General features: G+C 37.4%; 1 protein-coding gene across 1 annotated transcript in view; it reads left to right on the top strand.

Moving 5' to 3' along the window:
• The window catches only part of LOC124789459 (probable cytosolic oligopeptidase A), an 88,501-nt gene that overhangs the window by 16,206 nt on the left and 54,256 nt on the right, over positions 1 to 18,039 (top strand). The gene's annotated exons all lie outside the window — the stretch shown is intronic.

Below are 18,039 nucleotides of genomic sequence, written 5' to 3'. Positions count from 1 at the left end.
TACTAGGCATGGCCTTCGCCTCAACAGGAAGGGGAAGGGTAAATTGGCTGGGAAAATAGCAGGAAAGTTAAAGGGGGGAGGCACTGTCATGAGTGGTAAAATACCAGTGGTTATAGAGTTCAGAAAAGACTCTTTTTTAGGGTAGGGAGGACAGAAAGAAACCAAATTTTAAGAGAGGTTAAAACTGAGACAAACTTTCCGTTTGAGAAAACAGCTATTGGTTAAGAATTTTCAACAGTCAGCAGATATTTTAACTGTACCCAATTTTAACTCAGTCATTGTGAAATGTCTGCTATCTTTATTGCATCAAAATATTCGAGGACTGGGAAATAAAATTAATGAATTAACAATCTGTATAGATGAATTAGAGTCTTCAAACCCAGCTGACATAATCTGCCTCTCTGAACATCATGTGACCACTGGTATAGAACTTTTAAGTGTTACAGTGTTTAGGTTAGCATCTAACTTTTGTAGATCAGAAATGGAGAAAGGAGTAGTTGCCACACTCATCAGGAACTGTCATAAATTTAAGAACATAGACATTCATAAATTTTGCCTAGAACAGCATATGGAAGCATGTGCAACAGAAGTAGAATTTCACAAAAAATCCTTCATAATATTAAGTGTATATTGAGAACCTGCAGGTAACTTTAATCTGTTTGTAAACCACAACCAAAAACAAAGAAATAGTGGTTACTGGTGATTTCAATGTAGATTTCCTTAAAGACTCTCCCAGTAAGAACTTATTTGAGTTAGTAACACTATCATTCAACTTAATTCCCAATATAAAGTTCCCCACTAGGGTAGCCAATTGCACACAAACAGCCATTGATAATATCTTTATAGAAAAGTCCAGTGAACAAAATTATATTACAAAACCAATAGTCAATGGCCTCTCAGACCATGAAATGCAGTTCCTTCTGTTAAATGTTAATACTGAACAGGATATAAAATCTGTTAAATCTGAGCTCAAGAGGGTAATCAATAAGCCAAAAATTGATTATTTTAGGACACTCCTCAGAGACATTCACTGGGCTGATGTTTACAGTGCTCATAGCATGAATGAAAAATATAACACTTTTGCTAATAAAATGCTTACAGTCCGCAGCTCGTGGTCGTGTGGTAGCATTCTCGCTTCCCACGCCCGGGTTTCCTGGTTCGATTCCCAACGGGGTCAGAGATTTTCTCTGCCTCGTGATGACTGGGTGTTGTGTGATGTCCTTAGGTTAGTTAGGTTTAAGTAGTTCTAAGTTCTAGGGGACTGATGACCATAGATGTTAAGTCCCATAGTGCTCAGAGCCATTTGAACCAAAATGCTTACATTATTCGAATACTGTTTTCCCTCAAAACTTACCAAGGTTAGAGCAAAGTCTACAAAGAAGCCACGGATTACTCAAGGAATAGGGGTATCTCGTAAAACAAAAAGAAAACTGTATGTGTCAATCCGAAACAGTTCCGATGTTGATGCTATAGCACATTACAAGAAATACTACAAAATATTAAAGACTGTAAAATATATTACAAGAAAAAGATAGTCATATCAGATCACAAAATAAAGACAATATGGGATATAGTGAAGGAAGAGACTGGTCGAACCAGACATGAAGAGGAACAAATAGCATTAAGAGTAATATGCTACATCATCGGTGACAGATGTGTATAGTGTTGCAGAACTTTTTAACAAACATTTTATAACTGTTACTGAAAAGATGGAGTTGTCAGGTTCTGTAGATGCTGCTATGGAATACCTCAGACCAGACATTTCAAGTAACTTCCATAATATGAATTTGACCCTCTCCACCCCAGCAGAAATAATGTCCACCATAAAATCTTTAAAATCAAAAACATCTAGTGGATATGATGAAATATCAACAAAGTTAATTAAAGAACCTGATTCTGAGCTAAGTAAGATATTAAGCTTTCTGTGTAACCAGTCGTTTATCAGTGTAATATTTCCTGAATGGTTAAAATATGCTGAAGTTAAGCCACTGTTTAAGAAGGGAGATAAAGAAATAGCATGAAATTTCCATCCAATTTCACTGTTCCAGCATTCTCAAAAATTTTAGAAAAAAGCAATGTACAATCGGCTTTATAACCATCTTATCTCAAATAACATACTGTCAAAGTTACAGTTCGGATTTCTAAAGGGTTCTGATATTGAGAAGGCTATCTATACCTGCAGTGAAAATGTGCTTAATTCATTAGACAAAAAATTGCAGGCAACTGGTATATTTTGTGATTTGTCAAAGGCATTTGACTGTATAAATCACCATATCCTTTTAAGTAAATTAGAATATTATAGTGTAACACGAAATGCTGCAAAATGATTCAAATCTTATATCTCTGGCAGGAAACAAAAGGGTGTTATTAGGAAAGAGACATGTGTCAAGCTATCAGGCATCATCCAACTGGGAACTAATTTCATGTGGGGTCCCCCAAGGATCCATTTTGGGGCCCTTACTTTTTCTTGTGTATATCAATGACATTTCATCATTAACATTACCAGATGCCAAGTTCGTTTTGTTTGCCGATGATACAAACATTGTAATAAATAACAAATCAAGTGTAGTCTTAGAAAGATCAGCTAATATAATATTTGTGGACATTAATCACTGGTTTCTAGCCAATTCTTTGTCACTAAACTGTTCAGAACTTGTAAGGGGTGTCCCACGAGTATATGCCTAACATACGATGACAAGCAGATAGGAGAAGTGGACAGTGTTAAATTCTTGAGATTACAGGTTGATAATAAATTGAGCTGGGAGGAGCACACCACAGAACTGCTGAAGCGACTTAACAAATCTCTATTTTCAATGCGAATTGTGTCAGACATAAACTATTACGTTTATCATGAGTGGAAAGTGCTTGACTTGCCGTAGGATTGTTAGGTCGGGGCTTTGGTGTGATGGGTGCTGTAGTTTTTTCCATGTGGGTGACTGTAGTGGCTTGGGAATAGGGGAAGTAAATGAGACTCATACATAAATTTTTGAGATTTTTACAGTTTTTGTACTGACTAGCTGCCCCATCACTGAAGTATTTCACAAAATGTATGTGAGGCAGCTTGTTTTTCACACATGCCATGACAGTGCGAATGTGGGCATTAACTGCAATGGCATCATGAATTAAACAGTCACTAAAAATGCAGAGACACATCACCTGATTCACCTCTATAGTAAAGACCTGAGCCAGGCGACTAGCGCAAGTTTTGGTGTTCTCGTACAGATAAGTTATTTTAGATTATAAAACATACAGTTTAGTACTGATTACGTGGTAAATAGGTGTATCAGTGTGACTTTTAAGTGAACCATTAAAGGTTTCATTTTTCTTTATGTAATGTAGCAGAAAACGCGAAAAGATCGTACAGTTGTATTTTCTGTTTACGTTTTGCCGCAGCAAATCTATAGAATTTAGTTTAGTTGTTCTTTGCTCTCTCCAGCAATTTAACTTAGCGTACCTCTTCATTATTTAACTAGCACTTCCGGAAAGTAGCGTAAAGTTTAAGTTGTTGTTTCAGAAACTTTGCACTGTTGTTTTTGTTTACACAAATTTGCGTATAGGCCAAATTTGTGGAACCATATTTTCGTGTTTATCTGTAATTTAATTGACTTATTCTTAATAAACTATTACGTTTATCATGAGTGGAAAGTGCTTGACTTGCCGTAGGATTGTTAGGTCGGGGCTTTGGTGTGATGGGTGCTGTAGTTTTTTCCGTGTGGGTGACTGTAGTGGCTTGGGAATAGGGGAAGTAAATGAGACTCATACATAAATTTTTGAGATTTTTACAGTTTTTGTACTGACTAGCTGCCCCATCACTGAAGTATTTCACAAAATGTATGTGAGGCAGCTTGTTTTTCACACATGCCATGACAGTGCGAATGTGGGCATTAACTGCAATGGCATCATGAATTAAACAGTCACTAAAAATGCAGAGACACATCACCTGATTCACCTCTATAGTAAAGACCTGAGCCAGGCGACTAGCGCAAGTTTTGGTGTTCTCGTACAGATAAGTTATTTTAGATTATAAAACATACAGTTTAGTACTGATTACGTGGTAAATAGGTGTATCAGTGTGACTTTTAAGTGAACCATTAAAGGTTTCATTTTTCTTTATGTAATGTAGCAGAAAACGCGAAAAGATCGTACAGTTGTATTTTCTGTTTACGTTTTGCCGCAGCAAATCTATAGAATTTAGTTTAGTTGTTCTTTGCTCTCTCCAGCAATTTAACTTAGCGTACCTCTTCATTATTTAACTAGCACTTCCGGAAAGTAGCGTAAAGTTTAAGTTGTTGTTTCAGAAACTTTGCACTGTTGTTTTTGTTTACACAAATTTGCGTATAGGCCAAATTTGTGGAACCATATTTTCGTGTTTATCTGTAATTTAATTGACTTATTCTTAATAAACTATTACGTTTATCATGAGTGGAAAGTGCTTGACTTGCCGTAGGATTGTTAGGTCGGGGCTTTGGTGTGATGGGTGCTGTAGTTTTTTCCGTGTGGGTGACTGTAGTGGCGTGGGAATAGGGGAAGTAAATGAGACTCATCAGTGGTTTTGTAGGATTTGTAGTAGAGATAGGAAGATACTAGAACAGGAGGGGAAATTGCCGCCCTTCAGGCTGAGGTAGACAAGGCCAGGGGAGATATTGACAGGTTAAGGAGGGAAAAGGGTAGAGAGAGGTGGGAAGTGGCAACAGGAGGAACAGGCCTAGAACTTTTTCTGACAGCTTTGTGGTGAATGTGGAAAATAGATTTGATCTGTTGCTTCAGTTAGAAGCTGGTGAACCTCAAGCAGTTGCAGTTGTAGACAGGACACAACAAACTTTCAGCAGCAAATTGAAAAGAAAGAATGTAAGGAAATCAGTAAAGAGAAAGAAAGTGTTGTTCTTAGGTAGTTCCCATGGAAGAGGTGTTGGCCAACTTTTGCCGGATGAACTAGGATCAGAATACTAGGTCACCAATTTTTTTAAACCTAGTGCGGGTATGGAGCAGGTGACAGAGGATTTAGGATCACTTTGTAAAGATTTCACTAAGGAAGACACTGTGGTTATAGTGGGTGGGGCAGGTAACAGTATTGACAGAGATCCTGAATACAGTGTAGAGTGTGACCTGGCAAAGATTGCATCAGCATCAAAGCATACTAGTGTTGAGTTTGTATCTGTTATTGAGCGCCATGACCGACCTCATTTGAACTCTTCTGTCAAGAGAGTTAATTTGGAGCTGGAACGGCTGCTTATGTCGGATGTAGGGTCACACATTGGTGTGGTTCCTGTTGGTTCTCTCAATAGATGGGATTATACTAGGCATGGCCTTCACCTCAACAGGAAGGGGAAGGGTAAATTGGCTGGGAAAATAGCAGGAAAGTTAAAGGGGGGAGGCACTGTCATGAGTGGTAAAATACCAGTGGTTATAGAGTTCAGAAAAGACTCTTTTTTAGGGTAGGGAGGACAGAAAGAAACCAAATTTTAAGAGAGGTTAAAACTGAGAGAAACTTTCAGTTTGAGAAAACAGCTATTGGTTAAGAATTTTCAACAGTCAGCAGATATTTTAACTGTACCCAATTTTAACTCAGTCATTGTGAAATGTCTGCTATCTTTATTGCATCAAAATATTCGAGGACTGGGAAATAAAATTAATGAATTAACAATCTGTATAGATGAATTAGAGTCTTCAAACCCAGCTGACATAATCTGCCTCTCTGAACATCATGTGACCACTGGTATAGAACTTTTAAGTGTTACAGTGTTTAGGTTAGCATCTAACTTTTGTAGATCAGAAATGGAGAAAGGAGTAGTTGCCACACTCATCAGGAACTGTCATAAATTTAAGAACATAGACATTCATAAATTTTGCCTAGAACAGCATATGGAAGCATGTGCAACAGAAGTAGAATTTCACAAAAAATCCTTCATAATATTAAGTGTATATTGAGAACCTGCAGGTAACTTTAATCTGTTTGTAAACCACAACCAAAAACAAAGAAATAGTGGTTACTGGTGATTTCAATGTAGATTTCCTTAAAGACTCTCCCAGTAAGAACTTATTTGAGTTAGTAACACTATCATTCAACTTAATTCCCAATATAAAGTTCCCCACTAGGGTAGCCAATTGCACACAAACAGCCATTGATAATATCTTTATAGAAAAGTCCAGTGAACAAAATTATATTACAAAACCAATAGTCAATGGCCTCTCAGACCATGAAATGCAGTTCCTTCTGTTAAATGTTAATACTGAACAGGATATAAAATCTGTTAAATCTGAGCTCAAGAGGGTAATCAATAAGCCAAAAATTGATTATTTTAGGACATTCCTCAGAGACATTCACTGGGCTGATGTTTACAGTGCTCATAGCATGAATGAAAAATATAACACTTTTGCTAATAAAATGCTTACAGTCCGCAGCTCGTGGTCGTGTGGTAGCATTCTCGCTTCCCACGCCCGGGTTTCCTGGTTCGATTCCCAACGGGGTCAGAGATTTTCTCTGCCTCGTGATGACTGGGTGTTGTGTGATGTCCTTAGGTTAGTTAGGTTTAAGTAGTTCTAAGTTCTAGGGGACTGATGACCATAGATGTTAAGTCCCATAGTGCTCAGAGCCATTTGAACCAAAATGCTTACATTATTCGAATACTGTTTTCCCTCAAAACTTACCAAGGTTAGAGCAAAGTCTACAAAGAAGCCACGGATTACTCAAGGAATAGGGGTATCTCGTAAAACAAAAAGAAAACTGTATGTGTCAATCCGAAACAGTTCCGATGTTGATGCTATAGCACATTACAAGAAATACTACAAAATATTAAAGACTGTAAAATATATTACAAGAAAAAGATAGTCATATCAGATCACAAAATAAAGACAATATGGGATATAGTGAAGGAAGAGACTGGTCGAACCAGACATGAAGAGGAACAAATAGCATTAAGAGTAATTTGCTACATCATCGGTGACAGATGTGTATAGTGTTGCAGAACTTTTTAACAAACATTTTATAACTGTTACTGAAAAGATGGAGTTGTCAGGTTCTGTAGATGCTGCTATGGAATACCTCAGACCAGACATTTCAAGTAACTTCCATAATATGAATTTGACCCTCTCCACCCCAGCAGAAATAATGTCCACCATAAAATCTTTAAAATCAAAAACATCTAGTGGATATGATGAAATATCAACAAAGTTAATTAAAGAACCTGATTCTGAGCTAAGTAAGATATTAAGCTTTCTGTGTAACCAGTCGTTTATCAGTGTAATATTTCCTGAATGGTTAAAATATGCTGAAGTTAAGCCACTGTTTAAGAAGGGAGATAAAGAAATAGCATGAAATTTCCATCCAATTTCACTGTTGCCAGCATTCTCAAAAATTTTAGAAAAAAGCAATGTACAATCGGCTTTATAACCATCTTATCTCAAATAACATACTGTCAAAGTTACAGTTCGGATTTCTAAAGGGTTCTGATATTGAGAAGGCTATCTATACCTGCAGTGAAAATGTGCTTAATTCATTAGACAAAAAATTGCAGGCAACTGGTATATTGTGTGATTTGTCAAAGGCATTTGACTGTGTAAATCACCATATCCTTTTAAGTAAATTAGAATATTATAGTGTAACACGAAATGCTGCAAAATGATTCAAATCTTATATCTCTGGCAGGAAACAAAAGGGTGTTATTAGGAAAGAGACATGTGTCAAGCTATCAGGCATCATCCAACTGGGAACTAATTTCATGTGGGGTCCCCCAAGGATCCATTTTGGGGCCCTTACTTTTTCTTGTGTATATCAATGACATTTCATCATTAACATTACCAGATGCCAAGTTCGTTTTGTTTGCCGATGATACAAACATTGTAATAAATAACAAATCAAGTGTAGTCTTAGAAAGATCAGCTAATATAATATTTGTGGACATTAATCACTGGTTTCTAGCCAATTCTTTGTCACTAAACTGTTCAGAACTTGTAAGGGGTGTCCCACGAGTATATGCCTAACATACGATGACAAGCAGATAGGAGAAGTGGACAGTGTTAAATTCTTGGGATTACAGGTTGATAATAAATTGAGCTGGGAGGAGCACACCACAGAACTGCTGAAGCGACTTAACAAATCTCTATTTTCAATGCGAATTGTGTCAGACATAGGGGATATGAAACTGAAAAAGCTGGCATACTATGCTTACTTTCATTCCATAATGTCATATGGGATTATTTTTTGGGGTAATTCATCAAGCCAAGCTAAGGTTTTATGGCACAAAAATGTGCAGTAAGAGTTATATTTGGTGTGAACTCAAGAACATCCTGCAGAAGCCTGTTTAGGGAACTAGGGATACTAACTACTGCTTCCCAATATATTTATTCCTTAATGAAATTTATCATTAAAAATATATCACTGTTTCAAACCAACAGCTCAATTCATGGAATCAATACTAGAAATAAGAGTAATCTTCACAAGGATTTAAAGTCACTTAGTCTTATACAAAAAGGTGTGCATTATTCAGGAACACACATTTTCAATAACTTGCCAGCAGCCATAAAAAGCTTAACAACCAATGAAATTCAGTTTAAGAGAAGCCTAAAGGATTTATTGCTGGCCAACTCCTTCTACTCCATTGATGAATTTCTCAGTAAAACCAGCTGCACCATTTCAGTGCAGTAATGTGTTCATTGTAAATAAGTATTATAGTAGTTGTATTACAAGTTTATTACCTTGTAAATAAATAAAAAACTTTTTTATTTTAAATTCAGTGCATTAGTGTTTGTAAAATGACTCTTTCATATAGTGTTCATTAAAAAAATGACGATCATTCCACTTGGGGCCTGTGGAATGGTACATTAGCTTATTTGTTTTAATTGTAAGTATTTGTCATGTAGTGTTGTTTTTCTGACATGTTCTACATCCTGAAGGACCTCCTCACTACGGATCAATTCGAATTAAAGTAAATCTAATCTAATCTAAACCTGATTCACCTCTGTAGTAAATCGAAAATGGCTGGAGAGTTTCTTGACTGTTGTCCCAATGATATCCTTCGATGGCTTATATCCTTGGATGGCATCTTGAACTATAACTGCATAATTTTCAGAAAAGTCTAGTATTACTAAAATTTCATCTTGTTTCAAATTATCCTTACAAAACTGGAGATAAGCCAATTGTGCTGTTGCTGTGAAGCTGTGTGTGGTCTGTTTGTCCATTTTTTGACAACACATTTCAACAAAATATTCCACTGTACTTTGCTGTGTTTCAAGACTTGTGCAATACATGTGTGTCCATTGTTTGTAAGAAACAAGTTCATCGTCATCCATAAGGAGTTCAACATACAGTTTGTTATTCATGTGTTCTGCGAGATTTGCCTTACCAGGAAACATTTCACACCTTTGTATCATGCACTGGTAGGAACTGATGTCACACACTAGCAGCTTCATTGCCCCTTTGTAATCCATACCAGAATCCTTTATAGCAGCAAACATCAGCTTAGCATTTTGATGGGTCTCACACAAACATTGTGTGTGCCCTTGCACTTACAAGCACAACCCATTTTGGCCGAAGATTGAAAAAAGATGATGAACCTACTTTGGTATTGGGATACTTTTCCTTGAATTCTACATATAGTTCTGATATGTTGCATAGCAACAGTCTTTTTTGCATCTGTACACATACATTTCCCATTTTCACCATTACACAGTCTTTTTTTTTCCAAGCATTATTCGGCTGTAGTCATTATTTTCATAAAACTCCGACACTAGTACCTTTATTTCTGAACTCAATTGCTTACCCTGAGCCTGCTGAAGTTGTGGGAGCACTCCTTGGGTTGCTTTTATTTTCCTAGCTTGCTTTACCATATATGTAGAAACATGGAATTCGTTTGCAGTGTAGTCAATAGACCAGCTGGAAGGTGCAAGGGTAAGAATAGCTACTTTTTTCTGACGTGTGGATATGGCACATTTTTCTTTCAAATCATGCACAATTTTGTCCAAATCAGAGCATTTCTGGCATGATTTCTGTTCCTTTGGAGCAGATAGTCCTTCCTCTTCCACCATTAGTGTGTCAGCTATTTTTTGTTTTAATTACATTTAAGCTTCTTGTAGTTTTCTTCTACCATAGCTGGGCCTGTGTCTTTTTCCCAACATTGTGTGTCTTCATGAGAGACAAACCAAGAGCAGTCACTGAAGTATTTAATTGCTCATCCGCTGTGGTTGTAGGTGGCTGATACTCTTCATCACTGTCATGTAAATTATCAGAATATTCTTCATTTTTTAGCAATGTAACACACCTGGTACATAACTTTTGTCCTGGTTTCATGTTAAGTCCCATGCACTGATTCACTTTCAATACTGATTTTATATCAATTACTCTGAGGCTACACTTCACTGTCTTCTTATGAATCCAAAATGGATCAAAACAACTTCTTTGTAGGAAAGAATACTTATGCAGAAACACTTTCATATGATGATAACAAACACTAAAGTTTCCTGGAACTGTACTTCTTGTGCCCACGGGGTGTATCCCAGATCTCCATAGCAACAAACCTTGGTCTGATTCATCCAGATCAAACAGTACAAAGCAAATGCCACATTTTGTTCCATATGTTGTTTTATGACATTCAGATGCTTGTGCTCTACCAATACTGCAACTTGTTTAAACAAAAGCACCACTAGTACACTCTTCTGCCTCCATACTGACTTTCCACAACATTACTGACCAGTCTGAACTAGACTCTTAAAAACATGAGTAACCTGTAATTATTGCTTGTTTCCTTTGTTGTTCCTGCCTAACAATGACTCATTCTGTCCCTGGAAACTGCAATTGTTTAACTTTCTGCTGCCTAATGGTTCCCAACAATTGCTGAAGCTTTATCTGAAACAAGCTGTCTGCATCGTCACTATTACTTGCTAAATCGTGTTAAAAGAAACATAACCAAATACATCTCTGTCAACTTTTATTGTACACAGATGCCTTGCAATAACAAGTTGAAATTTTGCCACATATTATATTATGGTCCACTTATGCAGTGTTTGAAATTTGGCTTGGATATCACTTGCCCCTTTTGTGCTACCATGTATCACTTGTCCGTTTTGTGCTACTACACTTAGAAAATCCATGTTTTTCAGGTAATTTTTCAAATTTTTGTATTTTCATGTGCAAGTAACTGTTTGTGTGACTGATATGGGCAAGATGAGTTCTGCGTGTGTTTAGGCCACATTAAGCTTACCACAAAAAAAATTTATACCATTTTTGAGTAAATTATATTTGGCATAGAGGGCACCTACAATATGTGCCTTTTAATGTATTACATTTTTTAAATCACATTTTGGAATTTTTTATTTTCCCTCCGAAATATGTTGTTGGTGTTTTGATTCATAGAGTGTGTTCTCTAAGTGGATGTTACTGGGTTGCAAAAATTTCAGTGGACTGTGCGGAATAGTTCCAAAGTTATTAAGACCTGAAGTTGGGTCTGAAGATAGATTGCCAGATGCGGGTCACACCACCTTCTTTCACAAGCCGTAATTCTGGAGCTATTTGGCAGGGGAACTTATAATTTTGTACATGAGTGTTCCACACTTGGTAGCATTGGTGTGCTACATTTCCGCCAAATCTGAGACTATCAGCTAGAACATTTTCTCAAATTGGTTGAATTGACATAGAATGACCCTCATGCAAAGTGTCAGAAATGGACAAAATAGGTATCAGCTTGACCAGGCAGTTTTGCATCAGGGTAATTAAGAACAACTTAATTGGTGATATGAGTGGAAATTGAAACTTTTCATGAACAGTAGTTGGTAGCAATATAATCATTAGATCTAAAAGAAAGAAATAAAAATCAAGATATGAGGTGTGATTTTAGTTTTAAGAACGGATCTGCTACTGTTTACTGGTTTGGCAGGCAGGTACACGGAGGGTGGGAAGTGAGTCATTGCCCTGTCCTTGAACGCCCTGTGACAGGAAACTGCATTTCCTTTATTCATTTTACTGTGGGAGCTGGTTGAGTGCGGGTCAGTTAGGGCTTGTTGCCGGATTCTGTCTGCATGAAAATGGACGTAAAAACAGAGCAACAAGTTCGTGTGAAATTTTGTTTTAAAACTGGGAAATCAGCTTCTGAGACTTATGAACTATTAAAAACAGCTTTTGGAGATAATTGTTTGAGCCAGTCAAATGTTTTTGTCTGCTTCATCAGATTTTAAAACGGCCATGAATCATTTGAAGATGAACCATGGTCCTGACATCCTTCCACCTCAAAAATGAATGAAAATGGTGTGAAAGTTCCCGACTTTGTGTGCTCTGATCATAGACTTACAAGTAGGGAGATGGCTGACGAACTTAATTTAAGTTTCTATGCAGTTCATTGAATTTTAACTGAAGATCTGAACATGCGTCAAGTGTCCGCAAAATAAATTCCAAAGTGTTGTCAAGTGACCAGAGACAATACCGACTTGGAAGAACTGATTAATCAGACTAAAAATGACCCAGATTTGTTTAATAGGGTAATTACTAGTGACGATTCATGGGTATATGGATATGATCTTGGAACCAAAGTGCAGTCTTCGCAGTGGAAGACTCCAGGTTCACCACGACCGAAAGAAGCATGGCAAAGTCGGTTGAAGGTGAAGACAATGTTGGTGATTTTTTTCGATTCTACCGGTATTGTGCAGCATGAATTTACCCCTGGAGGACAGACAGTTGACCAGGAATACCACAAATGTGTCCTTGAGCATTAGCATGAAAAGGTGCGGAAGAAAAGTCCTGCATTGTGGAAAGACAGGAGTTGGGTGCTGCACCATGACAATACTCCGTCTCATCGTGCCTTGTCCATTGTTGAATTTTTGACCAAAGTAAATGACAGTTCTTGTGCTTCCACAACTGCTATATTCCCCTGGTTTGGCCCCTGCGGACTTCTACCTTTTTCCTACACTGAAATTTTCACTGAAAGGGAAGTGATTTGACTCAATTGAAGACATCTAGACAAATATGGAGAGCGTCCTTAACACACTTCAGGAAAAAATTTCCGGGAATGTTTCCAAAAGTGGAAACACCGTTGGAGTCAGTGTGTTCAGTTAGAAGGGGACTATTTTGAAGGAGATGCATCACATTAGCATGTAAGTACCACCATTGTACAATTACAAGCCCATTCTTAAAACGTTCCAGTCAGACTTCGTATTTCAGAATTTGTAAAACATGGACCTGTTATATACACCCAGAAAACAAATAAGCCAGATACCAAAAGAATAGAAGCACTTGGGATGTGTAATTGTAAAATAAACTGATTAAGGTGTGTTGTTGTTGTTGTTGTGGTCTTCAGTCCTGAGACTGGTTTGATGCAGCTCTCCATGCTACTCTATCCTGTGCAAGCTTTTTCATCTCCCAGTACCTACTGCAACCTACATCCTTCTGAATCTGCTTAGTGTATTCATCTCTTGGTCTCCCTCTACGATTTTTACCCTCCACGCTGCCCTCCAATACTAAATTGGTGATCCCTTGATGCCTCAGAACATGTCCTACCAACCGATCCCTTCTTCTGGTCAAGTTGTGCCACAAACTTCTCTTCTCCCCAATCCTATTCAATACTTCCTCATTAGTTATGTGATCTACCCATCTAATCTTCAGCATTCTTCTGTAGCACCACATTTCGAAAGCTTCTATTCTCTTCTTGTCCAAACTAGTTATCGTCCATGTTTCACTTCCATACATGGCTACACTCCATACGAATACTTTCAGAAATGACTTCCTGACACTTAAATCAATACTGGATATTAACAAATTTCTCTTCTTCAGAAACGCTTTCCTTGCCATTGCCAGTCTACATTTTATATCCTCTCTACTTCGACCATCATCAGTTATTTTGCTCCCCAAATAGCAAAACTCCTTTACTACTTTAAGTGTCTCATTTCCTAATCTAATTTTCTCAGCATCAACCGAGTTAACTCGACTACATTCCATTATCCTCGTTTTGCTTTTGTTGATGTTCATCTTATATCCTCCTTTCAAGACACTGTCCATTCCGTTCAACTGTTCTTCCAAGTTCTTTACTGTCTCTGACAGAATTACAATGTCATCGGCGAACCTTAAAGTTTTTATTTCTTCTCCATGGATTTTAATATCTACTCCAAACTTTTCTTTTGTTTCCTTTACTGCTTGCTCAATATACAGATTGAATAGCATCGGGGAGAGGCTACAACCCTGTCTCACTCCCTTCCGAACCATTGCTTCCCTTTCATGTTCCTCGACTCTTATAACTGCCATCTGGTTTCTGTACAAATTGTAAATAGCCTTTCGCTCCCTGTATTTTACCCCTGCCACCTTTAGAATTTGAAAGAGAGTATTCCAGTCAACATTGTCAAAAGCTTTCTCTAAGTCTACAAATGCTAGAAACGTAGGTTTGCCTTTCCTTAATCTTTCTTCTAAGATAAGTCGTAAGGTCAGTATTGCCTCACGTGTTCCAGTGTTTCTACGGAATCCAAACTGATCTTCCCCGAGGTTGGCTTCTACTAGTTTTTCCATTCGTCTGTAAAGAATTCGTGTTAGTATTTTGCAGCTGTGACTTATTAAGCTGATAGTTCGGTAATTTTCACATCTGTCAACACCTGCTTTCTTTGGGATTGGAATTATTATATTCTTCTTGAAGTCTGAGGGTATTTCGCCTGTTTCATACATCTTGCTCACCAGATGGTAGAGTTTTGTCAGGACTGGCTCTCCCACGGCCGTCAGTAGTTCCAATGGAATATTGTCTACTCCGGGAACCTTGTTTCGACTCAGGTCTTTCAGTGCTCTGTCAAACTCTTCACGCAGTATCATATCTCCCATTTCATCTTCATCTACATCCTCTTCCATTTCCATAGTATTGTCCTCAAGTACATCGCCCTTGTATAGACCCTCTATATACTCCTTCCACCTTTCTGCTTTCCCTTCTTTGCTTAGAACTGGGTTTCCATCTGAGCTCTTGATATTCATACAAGTCGTTCTCTTAACTCCAAAGGTCTCTTTAATTTTCCTGTAGGCGGTATCTATCTTACCCCTAGTGAGATAGGCCTCTACATTCTTACATTTGTCCTCTAGCCATCCCTGCTTAGCCATTTTGCACTTCCTGTTGATATCATTTTTGAGACGTTTGTATTCCTTTTTGCCTGTTTCACTTACTGCATTTTTATATTTTCTCCTTTCATCAATTAAATTCAATATTCCTTCTGTTACCCAAGGATTTCTACTAGCCCTCGTCTTTTTACCTACTTGATCGTCTGCTGCCTTCACTACTTCATCCCTCAAAGCTACCCATTCTTCTTCTACTGTATATATTTCCCCCATTCCTGTCTATTGCTCCCTTATGCTCTCCCTGAATCTCTGTACAACCTCTGGTTCTTTTAGTTTATCCAGGTCCCATTTCCTTAAATTCCCACCTTTTTGCAGTTTCTTCAGTTTTAATCTACAGGTCATAACCAATAGATTGTGGTCAGAGTCCACATCTGCCCCTGGAAATGTCTTACAATTTAAAACCTGGTTCCTAAATCTCTGTCTTACCATTATATAATCTATCTGATACCTTTTAGTATCTCCAGGGTTCTTCCATGTATACAACCTTCTTTCATGATTCTTAAACCAAGTGTTAGTTATGATTATGTTGTGCTCTGTGTAAAATTCGACCAGGCCGCTTCCTCTTTCATTTCTGTCCCCCAATCCATATTCACCTACTACGTTTCCTTCTCTCCCTTTTCCTACACTCGAATTCCAGTCACCCATGACTATTAAATTTTCGTCTCCCTTCACAATCTGAATAATTTCTTTTATTTCATCATACATTTCTTCAATTTCTTCGTCATCTGCAGAGCTAGTTGGCATATAAACTTGTACTACTGTAGTAGGTGTGGGCTTCGTATCTATCTTGGCCACAATAATGCGTTCACTATGCTGTTTGTAGTAGCTTACCCGCATTCCTATTTTCCTATTCATTATTAAACCTACTCCTGCATTACCCCTATTTGATTTTGTGTTTATAATCCTGTAGTCACCTGACCAGAAGTCTTGTTCCTCCTGCCACCGAACTTCACTAATTCCCACTATATCTAACTTCAACCTATCCATTTCCCTTTTTAAGTTTTCTAACCTACCTGCCCGATTAAGGGATCTGACATTCCACGCTCCGATCCGTAGAATGCCAGTTTTCTTTCTCCTGATAACGACATCCTCTTGAGTAGTCCCCGCCCGGAGATCCGAATGGGGGACTATTTTACCTCCGGAATATTTTACCCAAGAGGACGCCATCATCATGTAATCATACAGTAAAGCTGCATAAAACTTAATTTGGGGGAGGGGGTAAAAGATACAAAACAAGGTTTCCATGGAATGAATGGTGGCAGATTATTAATAAGCCTGTCTGTACTAAGAGTAATTGTTCGTCGAAAATGCAATTGGAAGAAAGATTTTAAAATTTCACTAATAATCATGTGATTGTAAACTTTTGAATGTAAAAAAAAAAAAAAAAAAAGAAAGAAAGCTGTGGTTTAATTACTTAAAAGGCCGACGTACATTAAGGCCAGATTAACAATAAATTTTTCCTTAAAAAAAATTAAGGCATATCAAAAGCAGGAATATCTGGGAGTTACAGATTCCCATAAACAAAAAATAAGGCAGAGGACAATGCAAGCTAAACAAGCAGTCCTTTGGTCAGATAAAATTACAAAAAAGAAAAAAAAAGGTTACGTGAATTAGTAATACAAAGTGTTTGTTCACACAGAGTCCCGGGAAAAGACAAAACAAGGTGGAAGCTATGTAAATGAATGGTTTGAGAAGTAATGGTTTCAAGACAGGAGAAGATCCCAAATAAAGAAATCGGGAAATGAATGAAAACTCCTTCATACATCATTGAAGAGGTGGAAAAGCAGTGTTTAAAATTGTGCGGACATATGATGAGACTAAGTGATGAACAGTGACAGAGAAAAGTACCATGTTGGTAACCTCTATACAAGAAAAAAAGATGATGATCCTGTGCAGCAGTGGAAAAAATCATGTGCAGGAGGGAGGACATGCAATGAAGAAATTTGTGAGAAGGCTTATGCAAGGATTGAGAGGCTTGTAAGGTGGGAAACTGTGTAAAGAGTGGTAAACAACTAAAAAAATCTAATGGGTTAAAACGTAGTGGCAGTAATGTAAAACATGCAAAAATTACTTTTAATGTGTAAAGTTTCCATTAATGCATATTTACGTGCCTTATTATGCTCTACATTCTGGAGATGCACTGTGAAAACTTATAGAAGACTTTACTTAACATCATGAGGTCATTTAATTAAAGGTAAATAATGATCTGAACATATTTTTAGACACTTAATTTTTTTCTGCCAGCATCATGTGTTTTCACAAAATAGTGCAAAATACGACTATAATGATGTATGCTGTTGCAGTGCAGCAGTCTAATGACGAACTGAAGTTTTTTAATTTTTTGTGGGTGACTTGTCTTACTATTGTAAAAAATGTATGAAATATCCCGACAGTGGCTTGCTTTTGATATAGACGATTGCAGTTTAAGCTGTGCCTTTGAAATATTGTTGAGATTAAAAATTACCATATATTATCCTTCTTGGTAACAGTGAATGGGGATTATGACAGCTGTCCAGTGTAGCATACTTCTTATATTGCTTTCATATTAGCCTATGTGGTGCAGACTAAGACAGGGGCCTCGTAACAGGGAGGAAGGGTTTTAAGATCTCCGTATGCCCATTGTGATTTAGACTTCCCCTTTAGCTTTCCAGAAGCACATCATGTGAATGCGGAAAGGATTTTGTAAAGAACAGCATGGCTGAAAGCTTGATCTTCAGTAACTGTGATGTTCGTGAAATGTTAAACTAAAATCAATCTTGCTAATTCACAAACAAGAAACTTTGTTTCAGAGTTAAGACTGTTTGTTGATCCACAAAAAAGTTTATGGCTAAAATTTCTGTTGTTATAGAGTTACAGAAAAAAACTACTTTGCTTTCCATTAGCAGGGATTATAATTATGCTGAACAATTCAGATAATTTCAGAGATTTCATAACCATATTTGCTCTCTCTGATAAATAACTGTAATGGAACT

Source organism: Schistocerca piceifrons, chromosome 3, assembly GCF_021461385.2.
Source record: "Schistocerca piceifrons isolate TAMUIC-IGC-003096 chromosome 3, iqSchPice1.1, whole genome shotgun sequence".
In the NCBI taxonomy this organism is placed as follows: domain Eukaryota; kingdom Metazoa; phylum Arthropoda; class Insecta; order Orthoptera; family Acrididae; genus Schistocerca; species Schistocerca piceifrons.
This window is presented reverse-complemented; position numbering and strand designations above follow the sequence as displayed.